Source organism: Myotis davidii, unplaced genomic scaffold (genome assembly GCF_000327345.1).
Source record: "Myotis davidii unplaced genomic scaffold, ASM32734v1 scaffold156, whole genome shotgun sequence".
Taxonomy (NCBI): Eukaryota; Metazoa; Chordata; class Mammalia; order Chiroptera; family Vespertilionidae; genus Myotis; species Myotis davidii.
In genome coordinates, this window is record NW_006288633.1 from 1,378,421 (window position 1) to 1,394,229 (window position 15,809).

General features: G+C 35.8%; 1 long non-coding RNA gene across 2 annotated transcripts in view; it reads right to left on the bottom strand.

Annotated features, from left to right (window-relative positions):
* Nucleotides 1-1,109: 1,109 nt before the first annotated feature.
* The window catches only part of LOC107182652, a 22,238-nt gene continuing 7,538 nt past the window's right edge, over nucleotides 1,110-15,809 (bottom strand). The window contains exons 4-8 of one of the 2 annotated variants that reach the window (XR_001513379.1): nucleotides 14,837-14,938; nucleotides 14,073-14,211; nucleotides 6,828-6,925; nucleotides 3,466-3,649; nucleotides 1,110-1,178 (exon numbers count right to left, since the gene is read on the bottom strand). This is a non-coding gene — a long non-coding RNA (uncharacterized LOC107182652). The remainder of the gene's footprint in view (nucleotides 1,179-3,465; nucleotides 3,650-6,827; nucleotides 6,926-14,072; nucleotides 14,212-14,836; nucleotides 14,939-15,809) is intronic. The other variant, XR_001513378.1, reaches the window with a different exon arrangement.

The following is a 15,809-nucleotide window of genomic DNA, read 5'->3' on the forward strand; positions in this document are numbered from 1 at the left end:
ATGCAGGCTCAGTGAAACCTAAGTGGCAACAATATAACAAGAATTTCTTTCAGACCTTAGTGTTTTCTGAAAAAAAAAAAGGAGGGCATGTTGAGGTAATTTGTACACATCTGAATGAAAACAGGAAACTCCGAGCAATCTATTTGCAGTTTGTCCGGTCCAGGCAGATTTCCCAACTCTCCTGGAACCAAGGTCAGCTCCTATAATCAAAGACAAGCCTAAACCAGGAGGGCTTACAAGGCAATAAGCACCCAGCTGTCTACCAGCTACAACTTAGTTTTGTTAATCACTTAGTGTGGCAGAGTCTGTGAAATGTTTGACCTCAGACTTAAAAGACCAGAGAACTATGTCCTCGGGACCGGTGCCTGGGCAACACCTGCTCAAACAGATAATCGTTGCAGGGGCCTGCCTTTCTCTAACACCCACCCTGGAACTCTCACTTTGAGCGGTGTGTGCTTAGACTTGGGCAAACAGTCAGCGCTTTCCGGACCTGCGTTTTAGGAGAGGAAATATTCCTCAAAATTTGCAAGAACAAAAGCTGCCATATTTTTCTCCCCACTAGGTTGCTTTCCCCTCTGGTTATTTCTAATGTTTGGTCATGGCAAGATGCTTGCAGGCTTTATTTCTCTGCTCATCTGTACACTGTCCAGAAGGAATGTACTGTAACAAAAGGACACTTTTTCAGCCTGAGGGACGTGAGGTGAACAGCCTACTGCTCTATTTATTGATCACTCTACGATAGCCCCTGGCCAGTGGCCTGGGTGGAATGGACAGTGAGTGCAGTTAAAAAGACCAGGTCAAAGCAGATTCCAGGGAAAGTGCTTAGAGGAGGTAGACAGGTTCAAATATCCATCATTTTGCGTTTTTACAAAATATAGTTTTAAACCTCATAGTTTCAAAACTCTGAGTGTTAGCAACAGTAGCCAAGATGTACTCACTGAAAGGGGACTCTAATTCTTTTTCAGTATCATATTTCTGTTTTGCAAAGCCAGGTGTTGGTACATATTTCAGCCAGTGGTTTTGTCTGAGGAATTATTTCATCCTTAGGGCTTCGTTTTGTTATTTTTTTTGATTAGCAAGGAAACGTGTTTTTCTCACGTCATTCGAGAGGGATCTTTGGTGTGGCTTGATGGATGCCTTTGGTTCCCCAGTCTTTAACTCCAATTGGCAAGTCTTTGCTAGGCATGGATGGCAAGGAGAGCCCACACTCTTAGAACTCAAACAGCAAAAGATGCTTCTTCCATCAAGAAATTGGAAATACTGAACCTCTGACAGAAAGATAACCAGCCCAAATGGAACAGGTCCTAGGTATTAGGGAATGTGTCTAGAACACTATACAAATTCTATTGACCAAGTTAATACTCAAACTCTTAAAATTCTCATTAACATAATAACAGTAATGATAATAATAAAGAAAAGGAGGAGAGGAGGGGAAAGAAAGAAAAGAACATAAGAATTATTTCTTAGAATAGACTCAAGCCATTTGCATATTTTTTCCCCCAGAGATTAGTGGGTTAGACAGTTCTGTCTCTTACTTGCTACCTGATTTTGGCAATTTCTTACCCTGCCTAAGCCCTCACCTCTAGGACAGCAATAGCAATGGTACTCACCTTCCTAGGAGTGTTTTGCAGGCTAAATGTAAGAATGTTTGTTAGTTAGTGCTGCTAAATACCACCACTGGTGTCTATTGTCAATTCTAAGATCCTTGCTGTGTGGGAACCATTTTTCCCCTAGAGCACCACACAGAACATACCTATTTCTGAATACCTTTGATACCTGCAAACCCTAAGCCTCTTAGACAAACTATTCTATCCACCTTGGAGTCTCTCTCTATAATTTCTATCTGAAGCTAGAGGCCCGGTGCATGGATTCGTGCACCAGTGGGGCGCCTCTGCCTGGCCTCTGGGGATCAGTGGACCTCCGCGCCACAGCAGCCCAGCCATACCCGCCAGTTCATTGGGCTTCAGCCCGCTGTCCATGTCGATCCCGCACAGCACGATGTAGTGTGCGAAGCAGCAGGTGGCCAGGGAGGAGCCAGAGCCCAGGCGGGCTGGACGCAGCGCCACTCCCTCTCATCCCCGTCCTGCTGCACCTGCTGCTGCCACTGCCACTTGGGTGCACAGGGGGAGTATTGAGGGAGAGTCTTGCGCTGCTGCAGCTGTGCTCACTAGCCATGAGCCCGGTGTCTGGCACCTGTCTGTCAGCTGAGCAGCACTCCTGCTACGGGAGGACACTGACCACCAGGGGGCAGCTCCTGCATTGAGTGTCTGCCCCTGGTGGTCAGTACACATCATAGCTACCGGTGGGTCATCTATTTGTCTGGTCATCTGGTCATCCAGTTGCTTAGGCTTTTATTTATATAGATGATCTCCCCCCTTTCTATTTTCCCTGACTTATATAAATATCATCTTAGAAACTTTATTTTACTCTTTTACTTACAGTGTTACTAGTAAGTCTTGGTTTATAACATCTGGCTTGTGTGTCCCTACTCGATTAGAGCAAACAATAGTATTTAATAGATGTCTTTGCTTTTATTCTGCATTAACTCTAAAATCAAAGTTCCAGAGACAAAAATACTCAAACATGACAACATAAATACTATAGTTAAAGGTATATTTAACGAGAATTTGCAGAGAATATAGAATTTCTATCAATTAAATTTCTGATTAGGAAGGAAAGATTTGTTTCAAAGCTTTCTATAAAGACTTTAAAATTAGGTTAGTACAAAAGTTCTCATCTTAGTTAAGGACAGTGTAGCAACTTTATCAATGCTTATTTGGTGAAGAGGGTTTTAGTCAGGTATCTGCCCACCATGTTAAACCATTATAAGTACCAGACAGATAAAGATGAAAAAGGTATTAGAGACTAAGCTAAGTATATTCTGACTCTTAAAGAGATCATAACTAATAAGAGTTAAATTTTTTGGCATTTTTTTTGTGGGGTAGAAGTAATTTATTGGAAGAGAGAAGGAATGGTTTATGAAGGTTTAAGATTAGGTAGGATCTCTGGGGGGGCAGGGAGTGGTCTTGCTATGTACAGATCAAGAGGTTTCAAGATTTATTGTTAAAACTAATGAGAGACAATGAATAATTAGAAGAAAGACTTCATTTGCTTTTTCTGAGTCCCTTTGAGCACATGGAAAGAACCCAGATTTAAGAGGTAACACAACTTAGAAAAGAGAGCTCCTCTTTCTGAGCTCTAACAGTTAGCACCACAAGACCTGGAAGAGAAATCTGATGTCCCCCTCCCCCACCCCATTTTCTTACCTAGGGAGTGAGGAACTCTAGCGTTTGAGGTTCCCAAGATCTTTACCAGGACAATATTCTCAGCTTGTCTTGCAAAATCAAATACACTTTTATTGAGCATTTACTAAGTGGAAAGCATCATGTCATTTTACAGGATATAGAAATGATAACACAGTACCAGCCCTGGAAAAATACCTACCTCAGGAGCCAATGGACATACCTTTGAGAGATTTTCCAGTCACACACTGTTTCCCTTAGAAGGGGCCGTTCCAGCTGATGCACGCGTGTTGAAGAACAATAATACGCCTTTGCTCTGGACCAGTGGACGCCAGGTGCCCTGCAGGGCTTCAGTGAACATTTTCCTGCCTAATATGTGACAAAACACACATTCGCTCGGGACTCCTCTAAGTTGTTGGAAAGCAAATAATTAATCTCTATTTGATTTAAAATAACAGTAAAATTGCTGATAATAATCATGATAACGAGAACAGTGACAATAAAGGAACCCACCTGTGAGTTATTTCAATTCACCTAGAGATTTAAACTAAAAATCACCTCTGAAGCTAAGCATAGACTGGTGTATTTTAAATATTCTTTAGAAAGAGTGGTGAACTATTAATCTAACCATCTAGACAAAAATCTGGGAAGATGCATGTGGGAAGTAAAATATACATATATCAAAACTGAGCTTAATACTTCTTTTCTGTTAACTGATATTTTGCCAATATGTTATGGGCTTCATCAGAGAACACGAACACAAACTCTTGTTTGGGCATCAAAGCATTTTTCAATTCTGGCTTAGGTAATAAAATAAATGTGCAAAATCACAGATCCAGAACCTGCTTTGTGTAGCTAGTTGTTTTATCACAGCATTTAAAAAAAGATAGCTATGTACATTTAACTTTAGTACCTGGGAAAAATTTGGAAAGTCGTCAAGAGATTGATTTGCAAACAAGGAGAAGATGCTAGCTATTTCTCAGCATGGCTTAGTCAGAATAAATTTCACTGGATTAATCTGATCTCTTTAGACAGAGTGATGTACCTGACAAATGATAGGCTGTGGGTGTTTGAGAAGAGGGAACGAAGATAAAATATATAAGGAGATGTCAATGACTCAGGTACATGTAAAATTAACTTCATGTTAGTTTATTCTAGACACATGAACACATACTACTTTTCCAAATAATCCTCTAGCCCCGTTCGAGGCTCAATTACCTCCTCCATAAAATATAAGGATGAGCTAGATTAGTGTTTTTCAAGTTGTGTGCCATGGCCTTTTTGCAGGTCATGAGAGTAACCTAGTAGGTAACAATTAGCAATTTAAAGAATATGAAGTAAACTAGAATAGAAACCATCAGAGTGCATGTACTAGGGGTAAATACTCTTTTGTGTAACTTTTGTTTCAGTTGTGTAGTGTGTGTGTGTGGGGGGTGGGGGGGGTGGGTGTGTGTGGGTGTGTGTGGGTGTGTGTGTGGGTGTGTTTAGTGGGATATAAAATACATTTCTTACTGTGGGTTGCAGTAAAAAACACCACAAAGCCACTGGATGTATTGATATCTAAGATCCCATTTTACTGTTTTTTCTTGCCTCAGCTAACACTTATGGCACATACCAGGTGTCTATCGTCCCTTCTGGATATAACATAATCTTAGATGAGGCATCCAATTAACAAAGACATATAAATGTTAAAATTATTAGTCTGATAGATTACAGTTCTATTTTGCCTGTTCATATAACAATAAAGTACAGTTCAATGACATCACATATGCATTTCACTTAAGTAGGTTCAACTAGATGTATTTAGCAAGCACAAAATTAGAAACATATTTACTTTGGCTCCTAAATGCAAACCAAAGACTTCATTTGGTGCTCTTCTGAAAACAACAACAACAAAACAAAACAGAAAACCACCAGTAATCCTTTCCAACACTATGAAAGAAACTATTTAGAACTTATTAAGAGTTGGCAAGTAACTACCAAGCCACATGCATGGTACTTAAGAGAAATTAGAAATAATATGATTTTACATAATAGACTCTAAAAACGCAGCCCTGTGTGAGCTTCAACCACATTGGAATCCCATTGTAAAATAGGAGCTTAAATGGCTGCCTTTCTCACCTTCCTTCTGAAGAGATAGGTCATTTTTCTTCTTTTTAACCCCCTTTTCTTCCTCTTCCACCTCTTCCACTTCCCCCTTTTCTCTACCCTCTCCATCCTTTTTTTTCTTTTTTTACCACAATTGAACCTTAACCATCTATAATGATAAAAGGCTAATATGTTATTTAGACCAGACGTCATTCCAGACGTCCTTCCTGACAAAGCCAGGGCCAGAGGGAGCCAGCCTGGGTCTCGGGTGCCTGCGGGAGGCCCGAGGGAAGCCAGCCCAGGTCCAACGTGCCTGCTGGCAGCCAGAGGAGGGAAGCCGGGGTCCCGGGTGGTGGAGGGAAGCCGGTGCCAGCAGCTAGGGGAAGGAAGGCCTATTCTTGGGTGAATTTTCGTGCATCAGGCCTCTAGTTTTATATAATTCATTAAAAATGTCATATGTAGCTTGTGAGTTATGAAGCCTAGTAATAAAGTAAACCCACTATCAACTTAAGAACAAGAAAGTGCATGTAAAACTAACTTCATGCTAGTTTATTCTAGTGTAGGTTCTGTTCCATTGAATCCTTGGCATCTCTTTCCCCAAAAGGTAACAACAACCTGAGTTTCATATTTATTACTTCTTTCTACTCTTGTCCCCATTACGTAAGTGTATCTCTAAATAATATCTTTTGCTTTGATTTGTAATGACTTTTATTAAAATGGTATGAAGCTTTGAGTATATTTGACAATTCACACATGCAGCTAGAGTTCATCCATTCCCCATGTTGTAGAATGTTCCCTTCTCTGACTAACCACAGTTTATTTAGTCACCCTCCTTCCAGGAAGCTGCTATGAATGTTTGTTAAGTATCTTCTGGTGCACATATGCCCGAAGTTCTCTTGGATGGAGTTTCCCCATCTTTTTACATCATGGCAATATCAGACCCTGCACTGACCTGCGACTGGCTTGAGAATGGAAGCTGCTCTGTTCCCACTATATAACCTCAATAGCACATTTGTGGCTTCTCCTTAACACATTAGTCTACCATTTCACATAGGTTAGAATCTCTACTATAAGGTGCACCTTGTCTAGGCAAAGGATTGCCAGGTCCCAGGGTGCTAGAAAGCTTAATTTCACAATGTAGTTTTTCAAAATAGTCATACCAATTGTTAGTATGAGAAGCAACATATGTCCCTTGTGCCACATCCTCACTATAGTTTATATTAGACATTAATTTTTTCCAGTTTAGTGAATATGAATTATATCTTATCTTATTTGTATTACTAATAAGTTTGAGCATTTTTTCATATAATTATTGCCTTATATATTTACTCTTGGTGATATGCCTTTGGTTTACTTTTTTTTTCTTATTGACTTGTAAGAGTTCTTTGTGTATTCAGTATAATACTTTGTTGGTTATATGTTGTCTTAGTCAGCTTGGCTGTTATAAACAAAATTCCATAGATTTGCTTAAACAACAACAAAAAAATTATTCCTCACAATTCTGGAGCCTGGAAGACTGGTCAGGGTGCCAGTGTGGTCGGTTTTTGGTGAGAACACTACTCCTGGCTTACAGAAATCCACTTTCTCATTGTGTCCTCACATAGGAGAGAGAGAGAGAGAAAGAGAGAGAGAGAGAGAGAGAGAGAGAGAGAGAGAGAGAGACAGAGAGAGAGAGAGAGAGATCTCTTCTCCTGAGGGCACTAATCCCATCATCAGGACCCCACCCTCATGACCTTATCTAACCCTGATAAGCTCCCAAAGCCCCCGCTCTCCAAATATGACCACAGTAGGGGTTAGGGCTCCAACATATGAATTTGAGAGGTAAAAGGGAGACAGGTAATCCAGTCAATAGTATATGGAACTTCTAGTTTTCTGTTGATATTTTCACTTTGCTTATGATACTTTTTACAAATAACAGTAAGCTTGCTCACAAAGTTATATTTTTGTAGAACAAAATTGTATTATAAGTACTTCTAAGAGTTTTAAAGCTTGACTTTATTAATTTAATTTTTAATCCATCTGGAATTTGTTTTTGTGAACTACTGGAGGTGGAGATTCACATTTCATTTTTGTCCACATGGATAATAGTCCAAGTACCATTTACTGTGTGGTCCATACTCCCCCAATGAACTGCTATGCCACCTGTGTCATAGTGAACACTTATGGAAAATTCTATCAAGTTTCCATGTAAAAGTGGATTTGTCTCTAACTTTCCTATTCTGTTGCATTGATCAATTTGATTATCCCTGTGCCAGTGCACTGTCTGAGATACTATCCTATATAATAAAAGCCTAATATGCTAAGTGCCTGGTCATCCATTCAACCAATCAAAGCATACTGTGGTAATGATATGCTAAGGCAGCTCAACTGCTGACTATGACGTGCACTGACCACCAGGGGTCAGATGCTCCGACAGGTAGGTTAGCTTGTTGCTGGAGTCCGGCCTATCGGGACTGAAGGAGGAAGGCCGGACACACCCTGGAGTCCTCCTGGAGTCCCAATTTGGCCAACCTCCTTCATCCCTCCCTGGCCCAATTGTGCACTAGGGGGGTCCCTCGGGTTGGCCTGGGCCCTCTCGCAATCTGGGACCCTTCAGGGGATGTCAGAGAGCCAGTTTTGGCCCAACCCCGCAGGCCAGGCCAAGGGACCCCACTGGCGCATGAATTTATGTACCAGACCTCTGGTACATTTATAATACTCTTGACATACAGAATAGCAAAATACTCTAGGTTGTTATTTTTCTTTACAAAATCTTGACAATTCTCTGGCCTTTGTTTCTACATGTAAATTTTATAATCACCTTATCAAGTTCCTTTGAAGATTTTTATAAAAACAATAAGCTATAGTTAAAATTGGGAATAACTGAAATTCTTACAAATTAAGATTTCCTACCCAAGATCATGGTTTACATCTCCACTTATTAGCTCTTCTGTGTATTTCATTAACATTTTAAATGTTTATCAAATGGGTCTTAAATGTTTCATTATATTTATTTCTAGGTATCATATTTTGTTGAAATTATATATAATTTTTGTTTTGTTTCCCATATATAGATGTGTAATTCATTTTTAAGTGTTGGTTGTATATCCAGCCATTTTAGTAAATTTTCATTTTAATTCCAAATACCTCTATAGATTTTCATGTATAAAATAATTTGAGAATAAAAGCATTCTGTTTCATCTTTTCCAATTTTAATTTAATTGCATTAAAAAAACTTTATTATTGTCCTAACTAGGTCCTCCAGTAAAATGTTTAATAGAATTAGTGACAGTGGGTACCTTTGTCTGCTTTCTGATTTTAAAGCATATTCTTCTAACTTTTGACAATTAAGAGCCAATGTTTATTATAGGTTTTTCTAAAAGGTTTCCTTTATTCATAGTTTTCTAAGAATTTGTTTGGATGTTAAATCATGAATGTGCATTGAATTTTATCAAATTCCTTATCTATCTATCTATCTATCTATCTATCTATCTATATGTCTATATGTCTATATATCTATATCTATATCTAATCTATATCTACATATATTTCTTCTTTAATCTATTACTAAAGTAATTATATTCATTAAGCTTCTAAAGCTAAACTTTCCATACATTCTGGGGACAAATTAAACTTGGTCATGCTGAATTAGTGTTTCTCATGCACTACTATGTCGTTTTCTAATAAGTTGCTTAAGATTGTCAAGCTCATGATTATGAGTAGAATTAGAATGTATTTTTTTCATTTATTTTTACTCTTGTATTTTTAAATTAAGTAATACTAGCTGTATTTAATAATTGGAGAGTGTTTCTTTTTATTCAATTTTCTAGGAAAATTTAAATTTGAAAGAATATGTCCTTTGACTATTTTGCAGAACTTGTATATAAAACCACCTGTTCCTACTATTTTCTAGGTGAGATTTTCAACCACTAATTCAGATTTTTTTTTTAATTATGATAGTACTATTTGGACTTTCTATTTCTTCTTTTGTCAGATTTTGAAATTCAGATTTTTAAAATATTTGTCCTTTCTGTTTATAGTTTAAAATTTATTAACATACAGTTATTCATATTTATCTCTTATTTTTAAATATGTCATATCTTAGCCCCCTTTTATCATTATGAATGCTGATTATAAATATCCTTTTACTTTTTAAAATGACTCTTTGTTGGAGGATTTTGTATTTCATTAGTCTAAAAGGATTGGCATTTGTCTTTATTCATCCTTTATATTACATTATTTTTTTTACATTAACTTTTTTAAAATATTTTTTAAATTGATTTTTACAGAGAAAAGAAGAGAGAGGGATAGAGAGATAGAAATATTGATCACAGAGAAAATCATCGATTGGCTGTTTCCTGCACATCCCCCACTAAGGATTGATTAAGCCCACAACCCAGGCATGTGCCCTGACCAGGAATCTAACCAGTAACCTCTTGGTTCATGGGTCAGCACTCAACCACTGGGCCACACCAGCCAAGCTACATTAACTTTTGATCTTCATTACCTCTTTCAAATACATTTGTTGGATTAATTCTATTGTTATAGCTTATTTAAGGGGTTGGAAAACCTTTCTATAAAGGGCCAGATTATAAATGTTTTAGGTTTTATAATGTAAGCCATACAGTCTCTGCTGCAACTATTCAATTTACACCATTGTAACAGGAAAAGAGCCATAGCAATATGTACATAGGCATGATTATGTTCCAATAAAACTTTATTAACAAAAACAGGTGCAAGATTTGGCTCTTGGGTCACATAGCTCATTTAACCTTGGTCTTTTTGATTCTCAACAGTTGGTCTGTAGATTTCTTCAAGGTTGTGGGGTCGCTGAGAATCTTTCAGGAGGTAAGGTCAAAACTATTTGCACAGCCCTAGCTGGTTTGGCTCAGTGGATAGAGGTCTGATTGCAGATTGAAGGGTCCCAGGTTCAATTCTGGTCAAGGGCACATGCCTGGGTTGTGGGCTCAATCCCTAGATGGGGGTGTGCAGGAGGCGGCCAGTCAATGATTCTCTCTCCCTTCCTCTCTGAGGTCAATAAAAAAATATTTTTAAAAAACCTATTTGCACAATAATGCTAGGTGGTTATTTGACTTTTTTCACCATGTTACCTTAAATTGACAGTGCAAAACAAGGGTGAATAAAATTGCTGGAACCTTCAGCACAAATCAAGGCTGTGGTCATTATATTTTTCACCAATGCATTCTTGCTATAAAAATAAATGCCAATTTTATTTAATAATGTCTTTAATGAAATCATACAAATTATTTTATTAAATGTTAATCCCTGGTTGCATTTTTAAAATATACCTGTGGAATTGGGATTTATACATAAAGCACTTATGTAATTGTTGGAGTTGCAAGCTCAACTAGCCATTTTCATCATGGAGCACCATTTTAACTTTAAAAAAGAACTAGACAGATTATGGGTACTCAGCTTCTAATATTTGGCAGACATTTTCCCAAAAATGAATGAAATGAGCCTGAAAACAACTGAAAATATTTATTACCAATGTCAAAATTTGAGCTTTCAAGTAAAATTGGAATTTAGCATTGTATCTGTCAGTGAGCTTGACAGTTTGCCAATACTTAAAGGCTGTTCAAATGAAATCAGTGGTGATTTTAATAAGTGTGTTTTTCTGTTATAAGGTAATAAAATATGTCAACATTCAGAAGATCTTTGCAGCTTAGTGTACCAATATTTTCTTGATTATCAATACATAGTCTTACAAAATCATGCATGGGTAAAAAATCCTTTTAAAGTGCAAGACATACTGATAGCTTTCAGTGTAACAGACCATGAAAGATTCACTGATGTGGTTTCAGATTCCACATTGCAACTAACCTTTAAAAGATTATCACTAGTGGAGATTTGGCATAGTATCAAAGAAAAATTTTTCACAATCATGTAAAAAGGCTGTTAAAATACCCTTCTTTTCTCGATACATGTCTGGGTGAGGCCAGATACTTTTGTACATTTCAACCAAACTAATGTTTTATAACAGGTTAAATGCAGGAACAGATGTGAAAATCTAGTTCTTTTCTGTTGTCAGACATTAAAGAGATTTTCAATAATGTAAAACAATTCTACGTTTTCAACTAAATTCTTTAGTTTGGGAAAATATATTTTATTAAAATGTAAGGTATATATGATGTGTTATTATTTTTAAATGAGTCCATAAGTGTCTTAAAAATTTCTAATTCTATAAATATTGACAGTTTTAATTACATGAATAAAAGCTCTTTTTAATTTAATTTTATTTCTATTTTAATTGTTTGAAATTACCATAAAATATATTAAATATGAATGTGTTATGATTGTGGCTTAATAAATATTATTTAATTATTGAAAAAACTAAAAATAAAAGCTCTTTAGGGGCCTTGATAATTACTAAGAGTGCTACGTGGTCTTAACACTTAAATGTTTGTGAATAACTGGTCTAGATTATTAAATTGGATATGTAGCCTATTAATGTTTAGCCTTTATTCTTTTTTAATGTAATAATTTTAGATTATAAATGGTCCTCACAATCTGTTTGCACCTGCTTCCCATAAGATTTAGTATACAATATTATTGTATCCCTCATTTCTAGATAAATTTTACATGGTATTGGTGATGTTCGTTTTAACCCAAGAATATGTTAGAAGAATGGTATGTTTTTAATTTCCAAAAATGTGCAGATTTTAATTTATCTTTGTTATTGATCTCTAATTTAATTGCACCCTGGAAAGAGAATATAATCTATATAATAACAATTCTTTGAAATTTTTTGTGACTCAGTTTATGTCTTAATATGTGGTAAAATTTATAAATATCTCATATGTATTGACAATCATATGTATTGTCTCTTTTGAGGGTGAATTCTATAGATGCCCATTGTATCATTTTTGAACATGAAAAGCTTAATTCTTCTCTATCTTTACCAATATAGTGTTTACTTGACTTAATAATTGAGGGAAGCATGTTAAAATCTTTCACTGCAATAGGGATTTTGTCCATTTATCCTTGTAACTCTATACTTTTTTTTTCTCATATTTTGAGTCTACATTAGTAGGTCAACTCAAGAATGGTATAGTTATACACTTTTGGTAAGTGTAAATTGTTATAATTAAATAGATAATCCTATTACTCCCAATAATGTTTATTTTTTTTTACTTAAAGTCTATTTTTTTAACATTAATACAGCTGCTCTACTTTCATTGTGGTTAGTATTTGCCTATTTTTATGTTATTAGTTTCAACCTTTCTAGATCTTTAAATGTTGCTGGTATTTCTTGTAACAGTATGTCAATGGATTTTATTTTTAATAATATAGCAAGCTGTCATTTAATTAGCATATTTAACCTGTATTTATTATAAATAATGATACTCAGATTGTTTCTATCAACTTGCCTTTTTTATTGCTTCTTATTACTGATTGAAAGTTAATTTTGTTTTTTTTTATTATTAGACTTCCCTTTTTCAGTTTAAAAGTTATGTATACTATTTCTATAACTTAAAGGTCACTCTTGAAATTTTTACTTGCATGCTAACTTAATGCAATATAAATTTTATAATTTCTTATCCTGAATAATATAAAAATTTTAGAACATTTTTACTCTGACCAACCCCACCCCACTCTTCATTGATGTGGTAGCCAGGCCCAGTATTTCAATCCTGTCTCTTTAAACTTCATAAATTAAATATTATTTTAAATTAATTTATACAGACAACATACTTTAAAACTTATTTTTGAGTTTAGTAAATCATGTATTCTCATCTTTTCTTACATTGCTACCATCCCTCCTGGACTCATTTTTATTCGACTTGAAGCATATTCTTTCTTTAGAAATTCCTTTAATGAAGATTTGCAGATGATAAAATGACAATAAACGTGTTTTGTTTATCCTAAAACCTTTTTATAGCCTCATTTTTGAAAGATAATTTACTAGATACACAATTCTAGGTGTATAGCTATTTTCTTTCGATATATTTTTTTCTGCTTTTATTGTGTCTGCTATTGCTGATGCAAACTCTTCTGTCGGTACTTATCATTCTTTTGCAAGTGATCGCTTCTCACTGGCTGCTATTGAGATTTTTCTTTTTGTCTCCAATGATTGCAGAGTCACCACACTATGTCTAAAAGTAAATGTCTTCTTATTTTTACAACTTGATAAAATTTTGCTCACTCTTATCAGTTCCAGGAAGTTCTGAACTGTTAATTGATTATTAAAACTCATTCATTCCCTCTAGTTTCTCTTTATGACTCCTACTAGATGTCTGTTAGACTTCTCATTCCAGCTCCCAGGTCTCTTACCCTGTCTTTCATATTATCCACTTGTTTCTCTGGATGACATGTAATAATCTATTCAGATCTACATTTATTTTATTAATTCTTTTTCTACCAGTATCTGTTTCTAATTAAAATGATATTTTTATCTTTAAATTTTTTAAAAATATATTTTTATTAATTTCAGAGAGGAAGGAAGAGGGAGAGAGAGATGGAAACATCAATGATGAGAGAGAATCATCAATTGGCTGCCTCTGCATGTCCCCTACTGGAAATGGAGCCTGCAACCCTGGGCATGTGCCCTTGACTGGAATCAAACCCGAGATCGTTTGGTCGGAAGGCCAACACTCTATCCCCTGAGCCAAACCAGCTAGGGCTAAATTTTGTTTTTTATTCTCAAAACTTTTAAGGGATTTTTCAGGACTCCTGTAAATTATCTCATTTTATGCCCTATATATATTTTGTATACTTTAATATTTGATATTGTATACCTACCAATTTAATAACTGAAGTCCTTGAGAAATCTAGATCTTTGTTCATTGTTTTAGCTGACATTCACTCATGGTCACATGTGTTCATATTTAAATGATCTTCATCTATGGGAACCACCAAGCTCTAAATTAGGAATGACTTCCTATAAAAAAAAAAAAGTTATTCATTTGCTTCTGCCAGAAAATTACCAAGCAGAGAGTATTCATTCTCATTTGAGGAGACTGACTTAATGTGAAAATACTAAGTTTAGCTTTCCCATTTCAGCTATTAGGTTTTTTTATAATAAAAAAAGGGGGGGAACCACTGGAGTATTTTAGCAAGAAATTAACTTATCTCACATAAGTTTTAAAAAGATCACTCTGGCTTCACAATAAAAATAGACTATAGGAAAGATTCTAGGCATGGGGAAAATAGGTGAGATCATGACAAGAGAGTGATTATAGTAACGGGACATGGAATTTAAGCCAGGCAGTGAGGGAAGTAAGATCAGCAAGTAGAAAGATGCAGAAAAGCTGGTAGAATCAAGGATGGAAGATCACAATGGGATTAAAGAATTATTGGAGATGGACCAGAGGGAGTGAGCTGCACAGATAAGAACTGATACTGAATGCATAAAACTGAGATTATCCAGAGGTTTAAGCTATTGATAATGATAAGGTCGAGACTACCTATGGGAGTGTGTGGCTGAGATAGGTTGGAAGTCAAGAGCACTAGAGAATTGATCAATGACTGGCAAGGCCAGAATGTTCAAAGGATCATCTACTTACAGCTTGAGAGTCCCAAGAATTAAAAATTAAAGCAAGAAGGGAAATACCTTTCTCTTTGTTGATATGTACGGACAATGACACTGTACTTAATCATCATGATACCTTGAGGAAGAAAATAAACAAACCATTTGTGTTTCCAATTAAAAAAAAAATCTTGGTAAATGACTGGCATAGTTCCCCAAATTCCATTTGGCATAAAAATTTCAAAATCTTCTAGGAGGTGGCTATTATTCACCTTTTAATGGATGATATTTCTATTTTATGTTTTCTTACTTCTACATGAAGCTCCCACTGTTAGAAAGGTCATATTTATTTCTTAAAATCAAGTCTAAGTATTACCTAGTCAAGGTTTAGTTCTTTTTATTTTGCTGTTCTTTCTGTCCTTTTAATTTCTTTACTTCCATCTCAAACACTTGAAAATGTTTGTCATATCCAATGCATTTATCCAATTCTGTCATTATTCAGTAGAATTACACACACTTTCTTTAATCTCTTTTTGATAAATTATTTCCAGTAACCATTTAGCATTATTCTGCTCTGGATTCTATATTTCTTTTTCCTTTTGGTGTTGACATTTATGCAACTGTGGTAACCTAGCCTTTTAAAAGGTAGAGGTCTCTGTTTCCTGCACTGAGACCCAAGGACTATAGGTCTGTTTCTAATTGTGTCTAAGGCAATTTCTGCCTCTTCATCCAGTGTTACCTATGGAAGGCCCAAGCAAATGATCACCCATTTAAAACAATTTATGTTCTTATAAAACTACCTCTTAGAATATATTCTTCAGTTTGCTTCACAATTTCAACCTCATGATTTACTGTCACTTTTATCTGGTTTGCTTCATTTTCAAAATCACTAACAAAGGCAAATGAATAAACAAATAAGGACTAACTACTGGCTTTGAAACCCATCTACAGAAAAGCTGCTTCTCCCACACCCATCAATCTTCAGTTTACAAACACTGTCTGACATTTTG